Genomic DNA, 26,612 nt, shown 5'->3' on the forward strand with positions numbered 1-26,612 from the left:
TTTTATTGCTTATGTGAAAGAGATCTTTTTAAAAATTTATTTTCTACTTTGTTTTGACCGATATATAGAAAGATTATTTAAAAAATTGATCTTGTATTCTATGCCTTTCTGATTTTTTTGTACTTCTAAGAGTTTGTTAGTTTATTGCTCTGGATTTTTTAGTAGAAAATAATATTTTCTGCAAGTAAAGAAAGTTTTCTCTCTCCTTTCCAGTATTTATATAACGTATTTCTTTTTTGGCATTATCTAAGCCCTCCAAGAAACACTGAATATTAGTAAAAAGAGAAGAAATGACTTTAACGGAGACATTTCTAAAATTCTATCATTAAATATGGATTAGGTTTCTGATAGGTACCTTTTCGTTCGTTAAGTTAAAGAAGCTTAGAAGTCACCACTCCATCCTAACAAGAAGTAAAAACCTGAACAAACTGAAAAATCAAGAACTCTATTTAGATCCATCAGAGAAATGAGGTCCCTGAATTGGAGAGAGAGACAGGTGGATACAGAGAATGACAATTTACTGGAGCAGAAACCTCTTTGGGAATCAGCGTTGTGGCAGGAAAACTTGAGCTGTAATAATTCATGAATTGCTAAAGGCTTAGTGTGGACAAGTCCAAGAATTAATAACTCCGGGGGGTCTCAGTCATAGAGGGGCATGCCCACACTTTTGTGAGTTTTACCTTTAGGAGTTCAACCAGGTTCTCACAGTGAATATCAGAGTGAAATCTCCCTGTGCTTCCAGCAGGGAGAAGGGGGAAAGTAACAATTTCAAAATATGCCCTTGCATTTTATTCTTCTTAAGAAACGTTGCCCTCAGGAGAGACTATTTCACCAGAGCTAACCCCCTCGGAAGGGACATACCCACCTCCAGTCTCCTGTAGCCATGCTGTTCCACCAAAGTGCGGGGAAAACTGAGAAGCATGGTGAAGTTGGCAGTGTGGGAGTGTAGGCTCACCAAAAGACTGGGACCTGGTCACAGGACCACAGAACACTCGCCCTCCTCCCACAGCTCAGAACCGTGTCACTAAAGGCCTACTTACAGCTGTTCCTTTTAACCCATCTATCATGTTTAGCTACCAAACAAAAAATATCAAGGCATACTAAAAGGCAAAAAACACAGTTTGGAGAGACAGAACAAGCATCAGAACCAGGGTTAGATATGGCAGGGATATTAGAATTGTCAGACCAATAATTTAAAACAATTATAATTAATATGGTAAGGCTCTAATAGAAAAAGTAGACAACATGGAAGAACAGACAGATAATATAAGCAGAGAGATGGGAATCCTAAGAAAGAATCACAAAGAAATGCTAGAGATCAAAAGCACTGTAACAGAAATGAAGAATGCCTTTGATGGGCTCATTAGTGCACTGGTCACAGCTGAGGAAAGAATCTGAGCTTGAGGACAGGACAATGGGAACTTCAAAACTGAAAAGCAAAGAGGAAAAAAAAGACTGAAAAACCAGAATGGAATAGCCAAGAACTATGAGATACCTATGAAAGATCTAATATATGCATAAAGGAAACATCAGAATTAGAAGAAAAAGAGAAAGCACCAGAAGCAATATTTGAAGCAATAGTGACTAAGAATTTTCCCCAAACCATAGATTCAGGAAGTTCAAAACAATACCAAGCAGGATAAACGACAGATACACACACACACAGACCCAGAAAACCAAAAACCAAAACTACGCTTAGCCATATTATATTCAACCTTCAGAAAGTCAAAATAAAGAAAAAATCTTGAAAGAAGGCAGAGGAAAAAATTACCCTATCTATAGTGAAGCAAAGATAATTACATCCAACTTCTCCTCAGAAACCATGCAAGCAAGAAGAGAATGAAGTGAAATATTTAAAGCATTGAGAGAGAAAAACCACCAACCCAGAATTCTGTAGTGAAATTATCCTTCTAAAGTGAAGGAGACTTTCTTAAAAGAACAAAAACTTAGGGAATTTTTTTTACCAGCCATGCAAGAGATGTTAAAGGAAGTTCTTCGGAGAGAAGAAAATGATATAGATCAGAAACTTGGCTCTACATAAAGAAAGGAATAGCATCAGAGAAGGAATAAATGAAGATTCCAGTAACCTAAACACTGAACAAAATGATTCCTGGAGCTCTGAGAACTTCTGGCTCAACCCTGCTGTGAAAGGCCGACCAGAGACCAAGGAAGAGAACAACAGACTTCGGAAGTCCCTGAACAGATTCTATGAAATGTTTGGCCACTCACAACCAGCCTTTGGAACTCTACTCTTTGCATATGTCTGCCAGTTCCTGTCTCAGAAAATTACTGAACTAAAGGATCAGGAGATCCAAAAGTGTGCCATTCACAGCTTTCAAATAGCCTAGGTCATCTTCAACCGGGATGGCTGCTCAGTCTCACAGAGGTATTCCAGGGACCCCCACTTTATCCATTGGGGGAAGGAACTGTGTCTCTGAATGATGAAAAGCTGATCTTAGGATTTTCACAAGATGCTATTCATTTCCTCTTGCAGCGGAATGTGACAAAAATCCTCATAACTGGTCCCTGGTGAAGAGAACAGGCAGTATTGGAGAGGTGGCACTGTGGCTGGTGCTGTCAATGCTCCACTCTGATCCCTGCTGATCTCTTTTCCAGCTCTGAGTGCCCAGCCCCCAGCTAAGTGCTTTGCAGTTAAAGGCTGGCATCTGTGACCAGGTTCTGGAGCCAGTTCAGCCCATATGGAGAGCCAGCAGTACCTTCTAGTTTGTGTCCTCCATGGTCACCCCACCTCCCACCTCACCCGGCCATTACCCTTGGTCTGAGGCCAGTGGTGGACTGGTTTGGAAGTCCAACAACACAGTTTTCTTGCCTCAAGGAGGGATGTGCTCTCAGGGGTAATTTACGCTCCAGAGCTCCCCTCGGGATCAGGCCGATGCCAGGACTTCACACAAAATCACATCCTTTCTCAACTTCTACCCTTTCCCTGTCCTCTCATTCACTTAGAGGTGTCTCCAGGAAGCCCTTCCTTAACGAATCTCTTGTACCTGAAAAAAAAGTATAAATGATTGTTGAAATCTATACAAAGTGTTACTTATATCATTTGACATAATCATATTGCTTCAACTTTAACGTGTTAACTTGGTAAATTACATATATAGTTTTTAAAAAAATAGTGAACAATCTTAATATACAGAGATAAACTCTACTCAGTCATTTTTTTAAATATTCTGCCAGAGTTGATTTGCTAATATTTATTTAGAAATTTACCTCTATGTTGAGTGAGATTGATCTCTAATTTTATTTCTTGAACAAGATTTGCCTTGTTTCCATTTAGAGATTATAATAGCCTTATGAAATAACTGTGCATTTCTGCTTTCGTGGTGTAGTATATAGTCAAATTTTGTAATGATTCATGGGTATTTGTTAAGTAGTCATTTCTTTATTAGGTACAGAGTTTGCTCTGTGTCTTGTAAATTGAAGATTTTTAATTGAATTATTCAAGTTTATATTTATATTGTTTTGAATATTGTCTCTTCTCCATTTCTCCTAAATGGACTTTTCTAATAATATTTGCCAACACTTCTATTAGATAAAAGTAGGATCTTCTGGGTGGGTTGTTTGAGTCTCTGTCTTCCTTTTCTCAGTTCATATCTTTTTATTGTGTATATGTCCTATATTTTGGGGAAAAAATATTTGGGTTTTTCCTCCGGCTCATTAATTTGCTCTTTTTTTGTGTCCCATTTGCCTTTCTACTCATCTATTGAATGATTCATTTCAAAGACAAGGCCTTTAGTTTACATGATTGCTGGTTGATTCTTTTTAAAGAATTGTTGGTTAAAATTCTCTCTTGCATCTCTTGGAACATACTGCATTAATTAAGCTTAGAATAAAAATCACAAATCCTTATAACAGCCTAGAATGTCCTAGATGATCAGGCCCCTGTGGATTGTCTGAACTTTTCCCACCTTGCCCATTCTGCTCCAAATAGTTTTGTCAACATTTCAGGCCCTTCAAACACAAACACCTCTTCCTCCCCCTGCTTGCCCATTCTCCCCCTGGACGTTATAAGGCTGCTCTCACGTATTACTCAGATCTCTGCTCAAAGGTTACCTCCTCATCAGAGAGATAGTCCCTGTCTACCTTATTCAAAGCAGCGCTTAATACCCTCCCACACACATTCTTTCTCTCTCCTCCACCCCTTACTTACTCTGCTTTATTTTTGCCCAAAACATATTTTGCTCACTGATATTTTATTTTGTTTTTTTTTTCGTTGTCTGTCTCGATCAACAAATTGGAATGTCCATGACGGTAGAGACCTTGCCTGTTGTGTTTACCATAGTATCTCCAGAAGTTAAAAAAGTGCCTGGTACATATTAGAGAGGCTCAAGAAATATGTTAAATGAAGTAACGATGGTGTTTCTAAAATCTGGTGCTATTTACTCTAACTGTTTATTTGTATGTGCATTGTCCCACGCTTGGTGCCTCTCTCATGATGCTGGCTTGTCTCAGCTGATGAATGGTCCTATGTATATCTTTGTATTTGTAATGTCCTCTTAGGCTATCCTGGGAAAGCTCCGTCAATTTGTTCCAGGCTGCCTATGGAGGAGATTACTGAAGTGAAGTGGGGTGTGGACTGGCAGGCTGCCTCCAGTCACTTCAGGGGAGAGGCAGAATGGACTACTGATTGGAGTGTACCTATAGCTAGTCTCTGGGATGGGTACTCCTCATTCTTCCTGGTGTGACCATTATTCTAAGGCCCTCATCCTTCCTTTCCAATAGAATCCCCTACATGTATTGTCGCTGCCTGAAGCTGGACGCCGCTCTTGCTTTTTGCTGTCCACAGAAAGAAGCATGGAGTGTTTGACCTACTTGGCTGCTCCCATTGTAGTAATCCTGTTATCTTATTGTCAGTTGGCCCAGGGCTCCCTCCTACTTCAAATGTCTTTCATGCACGTGCATGGAGCAACACGTTTTTCTTAAAAACAACTTTTTATTTTGAAATACTTTAAGACACGAGAAGTTGCAAAATAGTACAGAGAATTCCCATATACCTTTCACTCAGTACAACGTACGTAGGTAGCACATTGTCAAAGCCTGGAAACTGATGTTGGTACAATATTATTAACTCAGGTAAAGACCTCATTCAGATTTCATCAGTTTTTCCATGACTTTTCTTTTTAAGCAGCTTTATTGAGATATGATTCATATACTATATGCCATACAATTCACATGCTACAAAATTCACCCATTTAAAGTGTACAATTCAATGATTTTTAGTATATTCACAGAGCTGTGCAACGCCCAACACGATCTAAATTTAGAACATTTTCATTACCTCCAAAAAGAAAACCTGTACCCATCAGCACTCTTTCTTGATTCTCCTCCCTCCAGTCCTAGGCAATTGCTAACTTACCTTCCGTCTGTATAGATCTGCCTAATGTTTTCGTCCATGTTGTGGCACGTATCAATACTTCATTCCTTTTTATTGCCCAATAACATTTCATTGTATCCATATACCACATTTTGTGTATCCATTCATCAGTTGATGGACATTTGTGTTGTTTCTACTTTTTGGCTATTATGAACGATGCTGCTATGTACTGTGTTTTATTGGTGGGGGGGGGGGGTAGTTCTACAAAATTTTATCCCATAGATTCAAATTACTATCACTACAACCAGGAAACTGAACTGTTCCATCATCACAAATACAGTCCCTTATGTTAGCCTTTAATAGTCACACACTGTTCCCAACCCTAACCCCCGGCGACCACTGATCTGTTCTCCATCACTATAGTTCGTCACTTTGAGAATGCTATGCAAATGGAATCATGCAGTATTTAATCTCTTCAGCCTGACTTTTTTTTTTCACAGAATAATGCTCTTACGATCCATCGAAGCTGTTGAATGTGTCAGCATTTTGTTTCTATTCGTTGTTGAGAATTATCCCATAGTATGGATGTACCATAGCTTATTTATTTATTCATCCATTGAAGGACATATGGATTTTTTCTAGTTTGGGGTAATTACAAATAAAGCTTCTGTGAACATTACTTTACAGGTTTTTGTGTAAACATTAGTTCTCATTTCTCTAGGATAAATGCCCAGGAGTACAATTTCTGGGTCATGTGATCGTTGCATGTTTAGTTTAAGAAACTTCCAAACTGTTTCCCAGAGTAGCTGTGCCATTTTACATTTCCACTAGCAATTTAGGAGAGACCAGTTTCTTTGCATCCTCTTCAGTGTTTGCTACTATCAGTCATTTTTATTTTAGCTATCCTCATAGGCGTGTAGTAGTAACTCAACATGATTTTAATTTGCATTTCTGTACTCACTCATTGTATTAGTTTTCTATTGCTACCGTAACAATTGCCACAACTTTAGCATCTTAAAACAACGCAGATTTATTGTTTTATAGTTCTGTACGTCAGAAGTCCAACATGGGTCTCACTGAGCTAAAATCTTGGTGTAGGCAGGGCTTCATTCCTTTCTGGTCGACCTAGGAGAGAATCTGTTTCCTTGTCTTTCCCAGCTTCTTGAGGCCAGCAGCATTCCTTGGCTCGTGGCCCTCCTTCCATCTTCAAAGCTAACAGCATTGCATTTCTCTGACCCTTGTTCTGTTGTTACATATATCTGACTGTAGCCAGAAAATGTTCTCATCTTTTAAGGACTCGTATGATTACACTGAGCCCATCTGGTTAACCCAGAATAATCTCCCTGCCTCAAAGTCCTGAACCTTAATCGCATCTGCAAAGTCCCTTTTGCCAAGTAAGATAATAGATTCACAGTTTCCAGAGATTACGAGGAAGATATCTTTTGGAGGCCACTATTCTGCCTACCACACTAATGGTATTGAATATTTTTTAATGTACATATTTTCCACTCATGTATTTTCTTTTATAAAGTATCTGTTCAGATCTTTTACCCATTTCTAATTGGATTGTTTGTTTCTCTATTGACTTTAGAATGTTTTTATACATTCTGGATATGTGTTTTATTGCATATATAATTTGCAAATATTTTCTTCCAGTTTTTGGCTTATCTTTGCAACTTCTTAATAGGATATTTAGCAGAGCAAACATTTTAAGTTTTGATGAACTCCAGTTCATTGATTATTTCTTTTATAAATCATGCCTGTAGAGTCATATCTATGAACTCTTCACCTAACTGTAGGTCACAAAGATTTTCTTCCAAATTTTTACAGTATTACATTTTACATTTAAATCTATCATATATTTGTGCAGAAACAACTAATATTTTCATGTTTCTGCACAGTCAGGGCTTTCTGAGCAACAATTACTGGCCACTTTGGCTAAAGCTTAAGCATTTTATTTGTATAAATTTCCCTCTAAGCACTGCTTTAGCTACATACCACAGATATTTTTAGCTGAAATTTTATTGAGATTCATCCAAGTTGTTGCATGTATCAGTAGCCCATTTTAAAATAATTGCTGAGTAGTTTTCCATGGTCAGTGAATGTACTGCAGTTTGTTAAACATTCACCTGTTAAAAGACATCTAGACTGACTCCAGGTTTTGTTTACAGAGAATAAATCTTCCATGAACATTTATCTATAGGTTTTTGTGTGGGCATAAGTTTTCATTTCTCTAGCATAAATGCCCAGGAATGCAATTGCTGGGTCATGTGATCGTTGGATGTTTAGTTTTTTACAAAACTGCCAAACTGTTTCCCAGAGTAGCTGTACCATTTTACATTCCCACCAGAAATGTATGAAAGATCCAGTTTCTCCAGATCCTCACCAGAATTTGGTGCTGTCACCATTTTTTTTTAATTTTAGCTATTCTAGTAAGTATGTGGTGATTATCTCGTGATTTTCCATAGTTGCATTTTCATTTTAATTCAGTTGACTTTTAAAAATTTCCCTTAAGACTACTTATTTGATACATGGATTATTTAAAAGTAGGTTGTTTGATTTCTAAGTGTCTGTGATTTTTCTGTTATCTTTCTGTTGTTGAATTCTAGTTTGATTCCATTACGATCAGAGAACAAACTTTCTATGATCTCAATTCTTTTAAATTTGTTAAGGTTCATTTTACGATCTAAGATACAATCTCTTGTGAAGGCCCCATGCACACTTAAAAAGAGTGTATATTCTGCTGTCGTTGAGTGGAATGTTCTTAAGAATATCAATTAGATTTCACTGGTTAATGACGCTTTAATTCTTGTAAATCCTTGCTAACATTTTTTTCTACTGTTTCTACCAGTTTCTAACAAAGGGGTGTTAAAGTCCTCAACTATAATCGTGGATTTCTCTGTTTCTCCTTTCATTTCTTTGCTTCATGTGTACACTTTGTAGCTCTCTTATTTGGTGCATACGCATTTAAGATTGTTACATCTTCTTGGTGAATTGACGCTTGTATCATTATGTAATTGTCTCCTTTTGTCCCTGGAACTTTTCCTTGTTCTCAAGTCCACTTCATCTAATATTCATATAGCCACTCTGACTTTCTTTTGATTAGTGTTTGCATGCTATGTTTTTTCTATCCTTTTACCTTTAACCTACTTATATTATTTCATTTGAAGTGAGTTTGGTATATATCATGTAGTCAGTCATGTTTTTAAAAATACCTTCTGCCAATCTTTGTCTTTTAATTGATGTATTTAGGCCATTTAGATTTAAGGTAAGTATTGGGGTTTCAGAATTTATGTCTGCTGTTTTATTGTTTTGTTTGTTCCCTCCCTTTTTTTTTTTTTTTTTTTTGAGGAAGATTAGCCCTGAGCTAACTGCTGCCAATCTTCCCCTTTTTGCTGAGGAAGACTGGCCCTGAGCTCACATCTGTGCCCATCTTCCTCTGCTTTTTATGTGTGGGACGCCTACCACAGCTTGGTGTGTCAAGTGGTGCCATGTCCGCACCTGGGATCTGAACTGAAGAACCCCGGGTCGCTGAAGCAGAATGTGTGCACTTAACTGCTGAGCCACCTGGCCAGCCCCTGTTCCCTCCATTTTTTTTTATTCCTCAGTTTCCCCTTTCCTGTCTCTCCTTGGGCTACTTGAGCATTTTTTAGTATACCATTTTGCTTTATCTATTGTAATATCTCGTGAGTCTGTCTCTTCACATAGTTTCTTTTAAGTGGTTGTTCTAGGAGTGACAATAAGTACATGTAGCTTATTGCAGTCTACTGTTAATCATTTTTTTTTTTTAAAGATTTTATTTTTTTCCTTTTTCTCCCCAAAGCCCCCCGGTACATAGTTGTGTATTCTTCGTTGTGGGTTCTTCTAGTTGTGGCATGTGGGACGCTGCCTCAGCGTGGTCTGATGAGCAGTGCCATGTCCACGCCCAGGATCCGAACCAACGAAACACTGGGCCGCCTGCAGCGGAGCGCGCGAACTTAACCTCTCGGCCACAGGGCCAGCCCCTACTGTTAATCATTTTTTACCACTTCAAGTGGGATGTGGCTACATCACCACCATTTAGGTCACTTCACTCTCCCCTTTTATGACATAGTTGCCTTAAAATATTACTTTTACATGCATTGAGAACCACATCATACATTGCTATAATTTTTACTTTTGACTGTTAAATACAACTTTTAAAAATTACAAGGAAAAAATAATCTTTTCTTCATTTCTGATATTTTTAGTTTCCTTCTGTTGTTTTCTTTCTCTGTGAAGAATTTCCTTTAGCTATTCTTTTCTTCTACTGGTGATAAATTCTCTTAGTTTTTTTTTTTTTAATTTTTATCTTCAAATGTATTGATTCTTCTTATTCCTGAAGTATATTTTCACTGGATATGGAATTCTGGGTTGGTGATTCTTTTCTTTCAGCACTTGAAACATTTTGTACCACTTCCTCTGACCTCTATGATTTCTAATGAGTAATTAGCTATTATTTGAATTATTGTTCTTCTGTAGGTAATATGTTGGTTTTTTCTAACTACTTTCAAAAGCTTTTCTCTTGTCTTAAGTTTTCAGAATTTTGACTATGATGTATTTAGATATGGATTTCTTTGAGTTTATTCCATTTGTGGTTCACTCAGCTTCTTGAGTCTGTAGGTTTATATCTTTCATTAAATTGGGGAAGGTTTTAGCCATTATTTCTTCAAATACTTTTTTCAGTCCTGTATTTTTTTGTTTCTTTCTGAAACTTTGATGACATGAATGTTAGATCTCTTGCTACTATACACTAGGTCCCTAGGTCTCAATTTATTTATTTATTTATTTATTTATTTATATTTATTTATTTATTTTATTTTTTTAAAGATTTTATTTTTTCCTTTTTCTCCCCAAAGCCCCCCAGTACATAGTTGTATAGTCTTCGTTGTGGGTCCTTCTAGTTGTAGCATGTGGGATGCTGCCTCAGCGTGGTTTGATGAGCAGTGCCATGTCCGTGCCCAGGATTCGAACCAACGAAACACTGGGCCGCCTGCAGCGGAGCGCACAGACTTAACCACTCGGCCACGGGGCCAGCCCCTCAATTTATTTTTAAAAATTATTTTCTTTGTGTTTTTTTGATTGAATCATTTCTATTGACCTCTCTTAAAGTTCACCAATTCTTTCCTTGTCATCTCCAGTCTGCTGTTGAGCCCATTTGCTGAGTTTTGTATTTAGGTTATTGTATTTGTCAGTTCTAGAATTTCTGTGTTGATATTTTCTATTTTTTTATTTGTTTCAAAAGGTTTCACAATTTCCTATTAAAGCATCTTTTGACAGCTTCTTGAAAATCTTTTCAGGCAATCCAATAGCTGCGTCATCTAGGTGTTGTCATCTGTTGACTGTCTTTTCTCACTTGAGTTTAGATTTTGCTGGTTCTTGGTATGAAAAATAATTTTGTACTCTATCCTGGACATTTTGAGCATTGTGTTATAAGACCCTGGTTCCTGTTAAATCTTCTTCTTTAGCCACCTATTTAGGTTCAGAGTGCATCTCCTGGTACTCTTTTTGTGTGCTATAGTTCAAGTGTCAGTTTAGTTTATCAAGCCTCTGTCATGTTATTCTGATCTGCTCTGCTTGTGTTTTACCCAGAAAACAGCACTGCATCCAACAGTCTCTCAGCACTGTCTGGGTAGGTGGAGGGGGTACCACCTCTTTATTCCATGGCAGAGTCTGAAAGGCAGGTTTTCATCCTCTGACTCATGTGGGGAGGTTCACCTCCCAGTAACTGAAATGGGGGTTATAAGTCAGAGTTCCATACACAGGCTCTGTGGGCAAGGCTCACCTTCCTGTTCCTGTAGGAAGAGAGTCAAAGCCAGAGTGCTGCTCAAAAGCTCTGCAGAGAGGAGCACTGCCTATTGCTACACTGGGGCATATGGAAGTAAGAGTTCTGCCCACAGGGTCCGTGGGAGGGGCACCTCCTCATTCCTGCAGAAGGAAGGGTGAAAAATAGAGCTCTGCCACTGCAGTGCCCTGCAGTGTGGTGGGGGGCAGGTGTGGTATTTTTCCTGCTGTTCACCCTAAAAATAGGCAGGTATGGTTAAAGAGTTTCTGTCCTGTTGAACCATCTTTTCCCTGATCCTCTGGCTAGAGAAAGCAGACATTTCTTGGGGCTATTGTCTGTCTGTGACTGCTGGTGCTTCTAGGTTGTGGGCTCCTTTAGCATCTAGGCTGAGGTATTTATGAGGCAAGGAAAAACTCAGGAAACTCACTGACAGGTTGTTCTTCAAGTCCTAAGATCCCTAGCCATTCCACCTTATTTTCTCCTCCTTTGAGAGTCTTCTGTAAGTGTCTTACATTTTTTTTTGTCCAAGAGTTTTTGTTGTGATTAGTGGGAGGAACAAAATGGAATGTGTTTACTTTGTCTGGAACCAGCAGTTTCCAGAGCAGCACCCTTTGCAGTAGCTTGTTTTTATTTATGTTTTAGCAGTTTTTCCCTCATATTTAATTCCTTTTTTTTTAAATCTCTCTAGGATTCCTCTAAGGTTACCCATTCATGTTTTCCTTTGTGGTGACGTATTTTTAAATCACACATCTTTTCTGTTATTTCTAGTTATTCACTGTAGAAGAGAGAGGCTTCCACATGGGATCAATCTGTCATCTAGAACCAGAGTATAATAGAATAAAGAAGGTTTATTTCTGTGAATTTACTGTATATAAAAGGCTTATATGGGGCTGGCCCTGTGGCTGAGTGGTTAAGTTCGCATGCTCTGCTTCGGTGGCCCAGGGTTCGCCGGTTCAGATCCTGGGCATGGACATGGCACCGCTCATCAGGCCGCGCTGAGGTGACATCCAACATAGCACAATTGGAAGGACCTACAACTGGAACATACAACTATGTACTGGGGGGCTTTGAGGAGAAGAAGAAGGAGGAAAAAAAAGAAGATTGGCAACAAATGTTAGCTCAGGGTCAATCTTAAGGAAAAAAAGGCGTATAAAATGTAAAAATTAAGACTTTATTTAAAATTCATTTAACAACTCATGCTTATCGATAACAAAATTATATGCAAAGAAATATTAATTTCAGCAAAAACATATGTCAATTAATAAAACATTTGAATATTTAAAATTGGAATTAGTCTGGTTTTACAAATACAAAAAAATACCACAGAGACAAACTGAGCTATTGGATTGAGCTGCTTGTGAGAAATCAGACAGTAATTGATTTGAGAATCGTTGCTATGGTTGACTCCATGGCAACAGTTGAGATGAAAGGAGAATGAGAAGGGGGGAGAGAAAGAATTTAGGTGAGAATCCCAAGGGAAACCCAGAGAAAAGAGAAAGAAGGAGGGTTTCAGGGGGACTTCCAAAAAGATTTGTCAGAGGTTTAAAAGGAAAGCTAGAGGATCAGTGAGCTCAATATAGCTGTTGAGATAGAAAAAAATACCTACCATTTTGAAAAGCAACCATGAATTGATATAAGTTGTCTTCAACTTAATCGTCCGTCATAATAATTACTATTACTTACCATTTTACCACTGAAATTAGCATGGACAGTTTAAGAAACAAAAGTAAATTACGACAGTTGTGGGCATGTAAGGATTTTAATTAAAGTAGAAAGATATCCTGTTGCATTAGATAGCTCAAACAAATTATTTTATCTGATGAGTGCGAGTTTAAAACAGATGGCTAAAAATTTTGTAGCTTAGTAAAAAAAAAATTGACACGTTTTCAACATATTTGTAAGAAAGTTTTACTTATTTACTTCTTCACAGCAGTTCGATCCTTCTCTGTACAGTTGAGAGTATGAATTTAGGGGTTGTGTATTAAATCTTTTTTGAGCAAATTAAAAGCTAACACAGCCTATAGCAGAAAATGAAATTTAATTACCTTAAAAATTCGGAATTATATTATTTGAACATAAATGCAATTATGTAATTTTTAAGTAATTATAATAATGTTAGTAATGAATAGTAAAACATTACTAGAGATTCTGTTAGACCTAGATTAATAAATGAATTAAAATTATAATTAGCAGCTTGTGAGCAAATGGTACTTGAAAACGACAAACGCAAATAGTACTTGAAAACAACTCCTTAAATATCTCCCATATTTTGTAATTATTAATTAGCAAACTACTCTTTTAAAGATTGGATCAAGGAAAGCTTCAATGCAGCTAATGAAATTATCATAAATTTGAAATTAGTCTGGCCTGAATTATATTCTCTTCTAAAGTTAAAAGCTTGATTTACATTTTAAAATTTAAATGCTTTTCATTTTCTTTCTCTGAAACCTTTCCTCAAGTCTGACTATGTTGTTAATAGTCAACCTTTCTCTCCATGAGTCACACCAGTAGTAAATTGAATGAAATCAGGATTCCTTTCAACCCTTTGAGAATTCATTTAAAGAGCTGGTAGAGGAGTTCTGTGCACCAGCTTTGAAGACATTTGATGTTACTGATCTTGACTTTTAATGATCTCAATTTATACAAACTAGGGAAAGGTAGGAAGTTTTATGTTTATTGTCAACGATAAGTTATTTTTCTCAATATTTAATTCTAAATTAAATCCTATACAGAACATCTAATAAAATCTTTAGCCCACTTGATGGCCGGGTGCATGTTACCTTTAGGTATGCTGCTGCTATATTCTATGTTTTCTGTTACAGTAGAAAATTAAATGCCACCTTAGAAGAATCAGAAAAAAGATTAATATTTATATGTCAATTATGTGTCAATAAAATTGGAGAAGAAAGATTAATACTAGGTGGGAAAATATTTGAAAATATAGTACTTCATTCTTTTTCCATTTCAAATATGAATTCATAGCTAGTATTCCTATATTCAGAATCATTATTATTATCGCCATATTTTATTCTGGGCAAACCCAGGTCACAACAAGGCACAACTGAGTGGGGGGGCGGGGGGGGGTGCATACCATTTACAATAAATACAAAAGAGAATGATGCCCTCCGGAGTCCCTGGCCTAAGTGCTTACTCCTGTGCTAGATACTGAGATGCCAAAGATCAGTAAGGTGCTATCAGGGAAAACAGATCTGTTGTTAGGGAAAACAGATTTGTGAAAACATGGTTTTTATGGAATCCAGAAAGCAACAATGAAATATGTTCAAAATAGTCTGGTAGTGCAAAGGAAGAATTTGCAACCCTGAAGGAGTCACAGAAGACCTCCCAGACCCAAGGCTTTGTCTACTTTTAAAGAAGTATCAATTAAAGGCAAGTCTTCACAATTAGAACAGTGTAGTTTAATTATAATAATGAGTTGCTGTTTATTTAACACTTACTATGCACTAGATCCTATGCCAAGTAATTAATGTGCCCTGCTTTTTATATAATTCACACAACAATCTCATGTCATAGGTATTTTTATCATCCTCATTTTACCGATAAGGAATCTGAAGTCTGCAGAGGCGAAACAGCCAGCCAAAGCCACAGTTCTTCTAAGAGGTGAGACGATATGGTGGGCAGCTGGGTCTAACGACTCATGGCACACAGCAGGAGCCTCTTTACACATGTCCACGTGTGAATGCTGACTGACCTCTGTGTGGAGATTGGCTACATTATGACCAGGTTTAGGGGTGCAGATTACTCAAGGGAGTTTTTAGGAAACTAAGGAAGATAAAAGAAATAAGATCCAGTCTTGAGGACAGCATCCTAGAGCAGTGGCTTTTGTGGCAACACTATAGCTTACTGCTACCCCATGTGCGTTTGGATTCGAACGCTGCCTCTATCAAAACAGCTAGTGAGACCTTGAGAAAGTTATTTAACCTCTCAACCTTTAACTCCTCTTCATGAAAAATGCATGAATTATTCTTTGTTAAAACTCAATAGTAAGCGCTTAATAAATGTTAAAGTTCTTACTGTTGACCTCAGAGAGTCGGGTAGGGTGGGTTAGGGGATGGGGGTCACAAATCCTCAGAAATACTGTGTAAAATTGTGTGTAGGGGCATAGAACTATAGAGAGAATAGGAACTTATATCTACACACAAGTGTGCAAAAACATTACATTATTTAATAAACTTTAAATCAAATTAAACTTGACCTCAAGCTCCCATTCTGCTTTGGACGACAGGAAATCCAAGCCTGATCATTATTGATACTCTCCCAGCCCCATCCTTGGGCAGTACAATGGTTCCCGAATGTTCCGGGAGGCCTCCCATGAATGGATTGGCAGGTTGTGCTCTGCACAACCTCAGGGGCACCATTCACATCTCAAGAGGCTTGACCACATTCTTGGAACAGGAGAGAGGAAAAAATAGAGCATGAAACAACCCACCAATTAACATTTCAATAAATTATCCAGCCACATGCATTTTTTTTTTTTTTTTGAGGGAAGAAGAGAGTCCATACCTTTCATTAGATTCTCAAAGCAAAGAGGGAGGCTGATTTGATCCAGCAAAAGAGATGGGTGTCAAACCTCTGTGCTCCACAAAGCAGGAAAACATCACATTTGCATTGATTATGGACCCTTTTCATAGTGCTGACACATCTATGAGCTTTGAGTGGCCTCATTATTTTTTTATTAAATTGGGTCAGGGTGGGGCCCCCCATTCAACCTAACTGCAGATGGGGTCATTGTGACTGAACCGCAATATACACAATAGGTAATAAATTCTGGGAAATGAAATCTGTCATCAGACCACTCTTTCACACAATAAAAAACGAGATGGGGTATAACATTGGGACTTGATGCAAAAAAGTCCCAAGATAAAGAGGCAGAATTGCATTCACTGAGTTATAAAGCACTTAGGGGGCCTCTTTGGACAGAAGAGGAAAGAGCCAGTATTCATTTGGTAAAAAGTATGTAAAACTACTGAACAGAAGACCATGTACGTCATGGAGGGAGCTTGTGGAATACACAATGCTTCTGCAAATAAATGTGGACACCTGAATGGTAACATCATTATCAGCCTCATCTTCAAATACAGGGAGAGAGAAATTCTTGCTTTCAGAGGAGTAGTAGGAAAAACACTCAGGTTAATGAAGAAAGCCTGCACTGAGTCATATCTGTCATTTTAAGTGCTCATTACAATGATTATTTTTACTGGCACTTAATTTTTATAAAATCAATTGATCAGACCTAGATCCATGATTAATCACTTGAGTATGACTGACACAAGTGGGTACTAATGAGCAGTAAGCGAATGTCCAAGTCCCATTTTTAACATTGTTCTTACACTAAGTAGCATCCACTTTCTACATCCCATTGCCTTTGGATGAATCTGGAAGTCCGTATTTCGTGATAATTCAATCTCGTCTTTTGTCATTTGATTCCAGAATTCTTTAATAATTAAAAAAAATCAATGCTCTCAGAGTTTTTCGCATGTAATACAATCATACTTTACATTTCTTTATCATCATAAAAAATCGTCCATCCATATCAATAGCTAAAGATTCTTCACCAGCGTGAGGGCAGTACAGTGTACTACAAAGTACGTGAAATTTGAGTCGGACAGATACAAATTACATAACCTGTTTCTTTGTTTGTTAAATGGGAATATAGTACCTACCCTACAGTGCCACAGGTAATTTAAGTAAGATGTCTAGCACAGTGTCAGGATATGGTCAGTGCTGAATAAATAGCAGTTTTCTTACTTCAAAGTAAAAGTACTAAATGACTGACATTCAGACTATTTTGTCTTATAGATCTGGAACAATGGAATTTTTGAGCTGCAAAGGCCTTTAGTACAAACTTTTGTTTTATAGATGAGGAAACTGAAGACCTGAGGAGGTGAAAAGGTCTGTTCAAGGTGAAATATTCAGTTTTCACCCTAAATAACTATTTGTTGAATGAAGGAATAATAACATTATATCATCACCAGAAACCAATTTCTTACGTGTCAAGCAATGATCTCTCTCCTAGAGGCATGGCCTGTGACCATGTGACAATGCGAAATGTAAAATGTGAAAAAGAATGAGAAAATTCCTATGAATTTCTCTTCTTAAACATATTTTTCATTGAAAAATATGTATTACACTTCTTGCTTAACCAATTTAGCTTATTTAGTTAAAAATGGCATTGATTTATTGTTCTAATCAATTATCTACTTATACTTTTATAATCACTATATATTACATATTAAAGAAAAAGACTAAGTCACACACGGCATATTATGAAAAACATTAAGCCATTTAATTGCTGGTTCATTGTCCATTCATAAAAAAATAGAATTGTTGGAAATAAATTCATTAGTGTATAATACAATTCATTTGGCATATTTCTGATGTTCAGATTTCTGTAAATATTATTTTCCACCATACCAGTCTTATCAGATTTATACAAAAATTACTAAAATGGTAGATTTCCATATAAAAGAAGAAGGCATTATGATGTATGAATTTTAAAATAGTGGTTTCCTAGAAATTGCACTGTGGCAGTCCTGCCTTCCTGGGGTTATTCAGCAGCACTTCAGCTTATATAATTACCACACTAGCCTCCCTTACAGGGCACACGAGGCACCCAGGTCAGTCACCATGGCAACAGATTCTGAATCAGAGTAGCCCCATCCTAATACTGTGCACAGTCTCTTCTGGGGAAAAGTTTTCTTTCTTTTTTTTTTTTAAATTTTAAACACATTTCCCCCAATTACAGGTATCCAATTTCTGAGTATTTGTTCTGTATAGGTATATATTTTCTTATAGGTATAATCTGACTACCCAATGTCTGGGCACACACAATTCCTTGAATAGCCAAGGAAATATAATGCAAACATTTAAATACAGATTGTTTGCCATTCGGGGCACCATTTTGAAAAGAAGATGAAAATAACATTTCAGAATAAAAAACACCTGCAGAAATAGCTATCGGAAGAAATCAACTCTCTTTGATCTTTATGCAGCAAGAAGAGCTCATATACGCTTATTGTAAAGACTCTTAAAATGCAGAGATCTAAGCAAATCAAATACTATTTTTCCATTAAATTTTTTTTAAATGAACAAACACACGTGGCAAGGGCCACGTTTATAAACCTTGCACAATAAAATTCTCTTTTTTACCTCTCAAGCAGAGAGTAAGCAGATTTCCTCCGGAATCCCTGCCTGCCCTCGCCTCCAGGAGGCTGCAGCAGCGACTTTTTCATTTCCTGTTTGCTGTTTGGACAGGCCTTGCAGCTGTGGTGACTGAGTGTAGAAGGAGGCGGCCAATGCTGGCAGTTATGTAATAGGACATCTCAAAGCCCATCCAGTATGGCGTTTGAAACTAACGGTATGGTTTTCATTTTTGCCTCCCTTAGGAAAGATATTTATGTGTGTTATTTAAAATTCCTTTCTAGCTGGCTTGGTGGCACAGAGGTTAAGTTCGCATGTTCCGCTTCAGTGGCCTGGCGTTTGCTGGTTCGGATCCCAGGTGCAGACATGGCACTGCTTGTCAAGCCATGCTGTGGTAGGCGTCCCACATACAAAGTAGAGGAAGATGGGCATGGATGTTAGCTCAGGGCCAGTCTTCCTCAGCAAAAAGAGGAGGATTGGTAGCAGATGTTAGCTCAGGGCTAATCTTCCTAAAAAAAAAGAAAATTCCTTTCTAATCTATCACCAAACAGGAGAAAGAAATTTACGCAATAACTCATAGTGTGGTACCCTATTTATAAAGTAAGCTCAACTTTTTGTTTTCTTCTAGAGCCTTAAATTCACTCCTATTTTATGCCGTATTTCCGTTTACAGCCATCTGTGATACCTCCTTGCTATCACAGAGTCATTTAATTCCTTATGAACTCTTCAAAACGTCTCCCTTTTTCCTTTCTCCTTTGGCTCCATTCTTATTGTATTTTCTAAAGTATATATCCTGCCTGACTGCCAGCAGCCCTGTGACTTACTTAGCTGGGACACATTCTTGATCCCATTCTACAGAAAAACAGACATGTGGTCCCTTCAATGGACGTGGCTTGCCCCACAGAAAATAGGGTTGGCATTAGAGTTGGGTCTGATCTACAGAGCTCCTGTTCCAGGACCCATGTTGTCCTCCCATCTCTTTCCTGTGGGCTCCCTTATTTGCAAAACAATGTGGATTATAGTTCCTGCCTGTCTAACCAGTGGAACGAGGAGGAAGGTTAGGAGTGGCTGTCTCAATGACCTTTGACACTGCTGAGCATGCCCCCTCCATTTTTTCAGGCTTCAGTATATTTAAAAATGAAGAAATGACAAAGTAAGATTGTATTGAACTTAAAATATTTACACTTAGCAGATACATTTTTAGGAGGAACAGAAGACCTTCCGATACTGTTAGTATGTTTCTGTGACTATATGTATCTAAACTCATTTGGAAATAAAAGCAAATGTCTACATTTTTGGCCCTTAATGAATTTGAAGTCCTGACCCAATGCCCTTTTGTCTCAATAGAAGAACGCCCCAACGTGAGCTTAAGGGATCCAGAGAAAGCAGAGATAGCCCCAGAGAAGTTAATGCAATTGGGGCAAAGGTGGCAGCTTAATGACACTAATACCTCCAGAACATTTACTGTGTGCCACAGACAATTCTAAATATTTTATGTGTGCTAATATTACGCTTTCTTAGGCAGGCAATGTTGTTATGCACATTTTTATACATGAAGAAACTGAGGCACAGAAAGATTAAATAACTTGCCCAAATTTGCACAGCTAGCAGTGGAATTGAATCCATGCTCTTATGCACTGTGCCATTCAATCTCTTACTGCATACAAAGCAGAAAATACAAGGACCAGAGTGCAAATGGGAGCGTCCTCAGACTCACAGCAAAGGCAGGTGAGTGGAGATGTGGTGGCGGGGGCAGGGGGGACTTCAGATACAAGCAGTAAAGCTAGACGAGGGCTCAGGAACACATACTATTTTGATTCTTCCCCTTTATCCCATGATTGGCACCAGAGCTGAAGGAATCGGGCAAACAAGGTTGGTATCTATACTCATATTCTCTCCCATAGCTGTACGATGTGTTCAAATCACAATGGAAAGTGCCGTTTTTCAATGAATCAGATCCAGCTTCATGGGCACGCGACTTGGGCAGTCGCCCGGAACCCTGTGCTCTGAATGACCCAGCACTTGGATTAATGCTGTATTGTCACCATCTTGAAAGTCTTAATAACTTTTCAACAAGAGGCCTCATGTTTTTGTTTTGCACTGGGCCACACAAATTATGTAGCCAGTGCTGAGTGGAATCCTGAGCAATCTGGAGAACTTCGTAGCTCCTGTCTACCTGGGGAGATAAGATTCTATTTCCCTGTGGTTCCTCTGGAACTGCAGTGCTGTAAATCTGGAGTTGCCTGTTAGTGGATTTGCATTTTACTGCAACGTAATACTTTTCCTCACAGGGGAAAGCAGTCAGCTCTCACTAATAGGGGCTTTAATGATGCTCTGCCAAGGTCCACGTGCATAGCCTTGAGGAAAGAGGCCCAGGACAGGCTCCAAATTCAACAGCGGGGTTAACTACAACAGAGCCTCTTTACAGAAAGATAAAACATTGTTAACTTCAGCTAGCTTTGCTGAAGCCCAAGGAGGGCTCCTGCAGAGTAACACCAGTCTCTATATAAAAATGCCAGCTCAAGTCCTCCTGAAAATTTGTATTTCCCATCCCACAGTGTTTGCATAACTTAGGCATGCTTTAGTTAAGTCAAGATTTGCCTAAACTTGTAGAGAAAATCAAACTGCCTCAGTAGGAGGAAGCCAACCTGATAAGTCCTCTATTTCTTCTCTCAATGCTGAGCAGTTTGGCACTAGAATAAGTGATTGCTCCACAGCGGCAAGTTTCCATGGCATCAGTTGCCCCCGAGGCCTTTTCTGAAGTGAAGGGTAGTGAGCTGATTTTCTCCACCAGGGCAGTAATGATACCAGTGAGCAGAAACTATGAGGGGGAAAAAAGCCAACTGAAAGAAGACAAAAAGGGAATTTCGTGCCTTTGTTGTTCAGAGGAGACAGAACCCTCATATTCAAGAAGATCAGTGGGGCTACTCTGAATTAATAATGATGGCTAACATCTTCTACTATTTACTAGGCCCTAGACATCCTTGTAAGGCTTTATACATGTTAACCTAGTTAATCCTCACAACAAGCCAGTAAGGTAGGTATTATTATTATCTCCGTTTTAAAAGTGAGGGCCCTGAGGCTCACAGAGGGTAAGCTGTTAAGTCAGGAGAGCAGCTGCAAGGCCACAGGAGCTACAGGTTCATCCAGGACAATAGCAGGCAGAGAGGAGTGCCCAGTGGGGCCGGCTATGTGTGCAGCTGCTGAGTCTGCGTCCTGTTTGTCTGCACAATAAACCCCTATTAACGAGGGAAGCACGATTGGTCTCTCTTGCTCTCGCAACCTGAAAGAGCCTATAGAATACAGATCCTATTGTGAATGCTTTCGTAATTTGGAGATTCCGTTTTTTTTTTTTTTTTTTTTACAAACGGAATAATCAGCCACTTAATGTATCCGTAGGGAATTCAGGAGAGGGATGAAGAAGCGGCTCCTGTTTTTGAGGCATTTGCAATCATTGTTGGAGAGACAGAGCCAACAGATGGGGAACAATAGTGAGAGACTCAAGGGCTGATGTAAGCGAAAGCCGCACTGTGGTCTTAGCCCGTGAATGGTGTGGGAAATGAGAGAAGGGAAGGGTATTCACTCACCGGCTATCGAGTTAGGGGGCACGGGGGATGGAAAGAAGAAACTGGGTGGCTTTGGGCACATTTCTTAATCTTTAGACTTCGCCTTCCTCAACTGTAAAATAAAACCATACATTATCTCAAAGACTCTCTCCAGCTTTAATAGTCAAGGAATCCTGACCTTTCCTGTAAAGCTCGATTTTTATGGGTGGTATTTGCTAAAACTCGAGGCACATGCATAACTGATATGACCCAGACTGAAGATCATGTGGTCTGGTTGATACAGTTTGCCACCCTCACTGTGGCTCCCAAGAGCACACGTGTCTGGAACTTTAGCCTTTTAGCTTTTCTTGACTATTCATTTTAATGATTGCCCCAGCCATTTATATATATATATATATATATTTTTTTTTTTCCTGGCTATTTGTATTTTTCTTTTTTTGGGCCAAAATATAAAAATAGAATATACATAGACTGTAGCACTTAATAATAACTTGCATGTTTTGATATTTTAAAGAAATAAAATTTACTAAGTGGGATAATCAGTCATCTTGCTCATTATCATCTAAAATTTTTTCTTATGTCTTCATTGTTTTTGTCTACTTCTTTCTACATTCTAAGTTATTCTAGCTCACAATAACTGGTTATGATTGCTTAACACACAGTTTCAAACTGATGAGGTCTGTGACAGAGATTAAACAAATTTTAAAAATTTGTTTTCATATCATTATACACATACCATGTTTTCAACAGTGAAATGGCTTTTATTGCAGATGGGCATGGGGTTAAGATAAAAAATTACCTGATGATCCAGATGATTGAAATATAGAAAGAATAATTAAGGAAGAGTTAGTTAGAAGGTATTTTTGCCCTATGATCCTTAGCATGAGGTGGCTTTCTCTAACCTGGCAAATATCTTATAGAGCCGATAAACCAGTTGTTCTTTAAGTGGGATCCCCAGAGCAGCAGCATTGGCATTGAACAAATTCTCAGGTCTCACTCAAATTTAATCAGAACTTCAAGAGGTGAGGCCCAGCAGCCTGTGATGTGACAAGCCTTCCAGATGATTCTGAAGTACCTCTAAGTTTGAGAACCACTATCATAATCCAAGCTGCCAATGGAATAAGATAGATTATCAATTATATATATACATATATATAATATAAATATAATTTTTTGGTGAGGAAGATTGACTCTGAGCTAATATCTGTAGCCAGTCTTCTTCTTTTTGCGTGAGGAAGATTGTCCCTGAGCTAACATCTATGCCAAGCTTCCTCTGTCTTTTTGCATATGGGATGCTGCCACAGTGTGGCTCAATGAACCAGCTGTGGGTCTGCACCTTGGCTCTGAACTCGTGAACCCTGTGCCGCTGAAGTGGAATGCATGAACTTAACCATTACGCCACTGGGCCGGCCCTCATCAAATATATTTAATGACTACCCTTCTTTACATAGTCCCTCCCCATGCCCAGGCTGGATAGGATTTGGAAGTAAAATTGCAACCCAGAGTATTGGCAGTTTGAACTGATTCCCACTGCAGGTTGAACTGAACAGGAACTGCTCTATTTGCATTCAAGGCCTTCTGGAGAATAGACTCAATCACATTTCCAATGTTATCTTCTACTGCTGTTCATGTTCTTTTTATTTTAGTGAAACTGGATTACCATTCTATTCCCAGTGCCCTCACTTCCTGCCATGAGGGACAGTTGACATAGGTTAAGACAGAAAAGGGCCTTTGATAAGTGGAGATGTAGGGGAGGGTACATGCCTGGATGGTGCCACGGTGTAATCAAACACATCAGGTCAACCAACCTTCTTGCTTTCTATCAAAATCTTACGTAAAATACTATTTCCTCTAAGAAATTTTTTTTTTTTTGAGGAAGATTAACCCTGAGCTAACATCTGCTGCCAATCCTCGTCTTTTTGCTGAGGAAGACTAGCCCTGAGCTAACATCCATGCCCCTCTTCCTCTACTTTCTTTCTTTTTTTTTTTTTTGAGGAAGATTAGCCCTGAGCTAACTACTGCCAATCCTCCTCTTTTTGCTGAGGAAGACTGGCCCTGAGCTAACATCCATGCCCATCTTCCTCTACTTTATATGTGGGATGCCTACCACAGTGTGGCATTTGCCAAGCGGTGCCATGTCTGCACCCTGGATCTGGGTCAGCAAACCCCGGGCCTCTGAGAAGCAGAACGTGCGAACTTAACTGCTGCGCCACGGGGCCAGTCCTAAATCTTTCTTGATTCTTCAACTGGAAAGTGTGAGCTCTCCCTTCTATAATGCCCCAGCCCCTCACTTCCTGTGTTGTATATTTCTCTCACAGTGTATCCTATTCTGCCTTGTTGCGTAGTCAGTATCGTCTAATTTCTTTGATTAGACTATAAGTTCTTGAGATCAGGTTCTGCATCCTACTCCTCTTTCTGCCACGCCTATGGCAGTGTTAGACACATAATAACAAGTCTGTCAATAGTTGTTGAATTGTGGTCTGCAGTGGCAGGGCTGCCAGCCAAGCTCAGAGAGTCGTTGGATAGCTTTTGGCCAAGGCTATTATGTGTATGAGTTAGGTGTACATTGCATGCCTGTCCCAAAATATTCCCTTGCAGGTGACTGATATGCATTCTTTTAAGATTTATAGAAATTTCACAAGCCATTTTTAAAATACAAAGTCCACCTAGGAGGGATCAAGAAACAGAAGGAAGATCTGGAGGACGAGCCTAGCTCTTCTACCCCCTGGAGCTATCAAGGGGCAGCAGCGTATAGACACTAAAAAAGGCCAGGGCTGGGAAACAGGAACAAATCTTTGATTTCACAGTCTTGCCTGAGGCCTTGACTGACAGTAGCTGCTGCTTTAACCTCCATCTGTGGCTTCACGCCTTTTTAGAAGAGACTCAGGAAATCTCACTCGGGTCTTATAGGGAATATTTTCAGCCTAAGAGGAAAATTGTGAGCATGAGAAGCCAGCTCATTATGCTTTCCCACACCCAAAGACAGAGACTCATAAGACAATAACGGTGTGGAAAGAATCTGAAGCCACGCAGTACAAAACATATTGAGTTTATTATTTTAAGTGCTCTTCTTAATATCATTGCAGTGAAAACAAACAATAAACAGACAACCCCTGCCCCTCCAAACAACGTTTATAGGTATGTGTTTGTTAGCCACTCATGTCTTGAAGTTCATTCTATAGCATCATAAACCCACGGCAAATTCTGAACAGAGAAATTCATTGTAAGAAAAGCTGATCAGAAAAGATACAGTTTATGTGTACAAAACTCCCAAATTTTTAATCCATATTTGTGATTTGATCTAGAGCACGTTTTATCTGCACTGGGTTAGATTTTTCCCCCGGGGTACTGCAGCGCTGCTTCCACCAACTTCATTCCCCGAGGAACACTGCCATCATGCGGCCAGATATGTTAAAGACAGCTCCAAAAAGACGACTAGCATCATGGTTTTAATTTTGATTCTCTCTGGGTGGGGGTAGGGGGGGGGGAAGGTTTGCGGCTTTAAAATGTGCCTTACTGTTTGAAGCTGTATTCGTTGATTCCTTTCTAAAGCAGCATTCTTAAAACACTTGCCAGAGGATGAGCTCTGTGTCAGCTTCTGAATCCCCCAAGAATATAGTGACCACATCAATCATATCACATAGATTATGAAGTTATAACTGAGCGCTGCTTATTTGATAAATGTGTAAAGTTTTCATAAATCTATCCACTTTAAAAAGAGTAGAATACCTTTCTCATGTATACTAATGTGGCTGCTTATTTTTTCTCCACACTAATAAGTGTTTCGGGAGAGGAGCTGAGCAACCAGACTGAAGGCAGGCAGCATTGCGTAGTTCAAAAACTGGAGTATGAAGCTTCACACTAGGTTGGAGTCTCCACTTTGCCACTAATTAACTATGTGATCTTGAGCGAGTCACATAGGCTATCTGGTCTCAGTACTTTCTTTCTTAAATGAGTAGGTTTGAGTCACTGAAGTCAAAACCGGGTCCAGTTTATAATTCTGCAGTTCTACTTGACAAGTAAACAAGTTTTTAAAAAAGCAAGAACGTTGTTTTCTTTAGGTAGATTATTTCCCTATGGTTTTTCTGTAAATATGCTCTCCCTACCTCTCTATCCGACTCCCTCAACCCTAACTGAAGCTTTGTCATCATGCAAAATTTTCTCTGCAAGAACCCAGAGATTATGTATTATGTTCAGCATTGCTCTGGCACAAAGGGCTTTCACGCATTTTGTGGGTGTTCACAGTGTAGGCATCTCCACAAACATAAAATGAAGTTGATGAATCTTTGCAACTCGTAATCAGCTTACTGGCTTCTGAGAGCTGTAGGTGTTAAAGGACATTCCATAATGTTAGAACAATTCAGAACAGTCTGACGTCTTTAACGTCGGAAAGGCAAGGGCAATTTTCTTCCCTAACTACACCTTCTGCTTTATAAATTTGTCAAAAGTACAAATAGGATGCAGATGCTGCTTGGAGTCCAATTGTGAGATTCATGTTCTGATGAGACAAAATTATGGTAAATTATTCCCTTGAGTCGATTTTGTGAAGTGTGTAACAGGGTGAGGGATGGAAATACAAGCTGGTGTTGATGTTTAAACTGTGCTGGAAGGGCATGTAAATGCAGGTCAATTGCTAGGAGACCTCGAGCACAGAGCTAATGCCCCCCCACCCAGCCCCCCGTGTGCACAGGGATATTTTATCTCAAGAAACCTTGTCTTTCACAGTCAATGATGGCATTAAAAGTATAGTCTG

At 38.8% G+C, this 26,612-nt stretch overlaps 1 protein-coding gene across 7 annotated transcripts in view; it reads left to right on the forward strand.

Annotated features, from left to right (window-relative positions):
- The window catches only part of ASB4 (ankyrin repeat and SOCS box containing 4), a 118,605-nt gene that overhangs the window by 15,045 nt on the left and 76,948 nt on the right, over positions 1–26,612 (forward strand). Inside the window, exons 3-5 of one of the 7 annotated variants that reach the window (XM_070617554.1) lie at positions 14,667–14,753; positions 16,953–17,045; positions 18,314–18,510. The exons of 5 other annotated variants lie outside the window; for them this stretch is intronic. The gene's annotated coding sequence lies outside the window, so the exon portion shown is untranslated. The remainder of the gene's footprint in view (positions 1–14,666; positions 14,754–16,952; positions 17,046–18,313; positions 18,511–26,612) is intronic. One more of the 7 variants, XM_070617552.1, reaches the window with a different exon arrangement.

The sequence above is a fragment of the Equus przewalskii genome, chromosome 4, assembly GCF_037783145.1.
Source record: "Equus przewalskii isolate Varuska chromosome 4, EquPr2, whole genome shotgun sequence".
Classification (NCBI taxonomy): domain Eukaryota; kingdom Metazoa; phylum Chordata; class Mammalia; order Perissodactyla; family Equidae; genus Equus; species Equus przewalskii.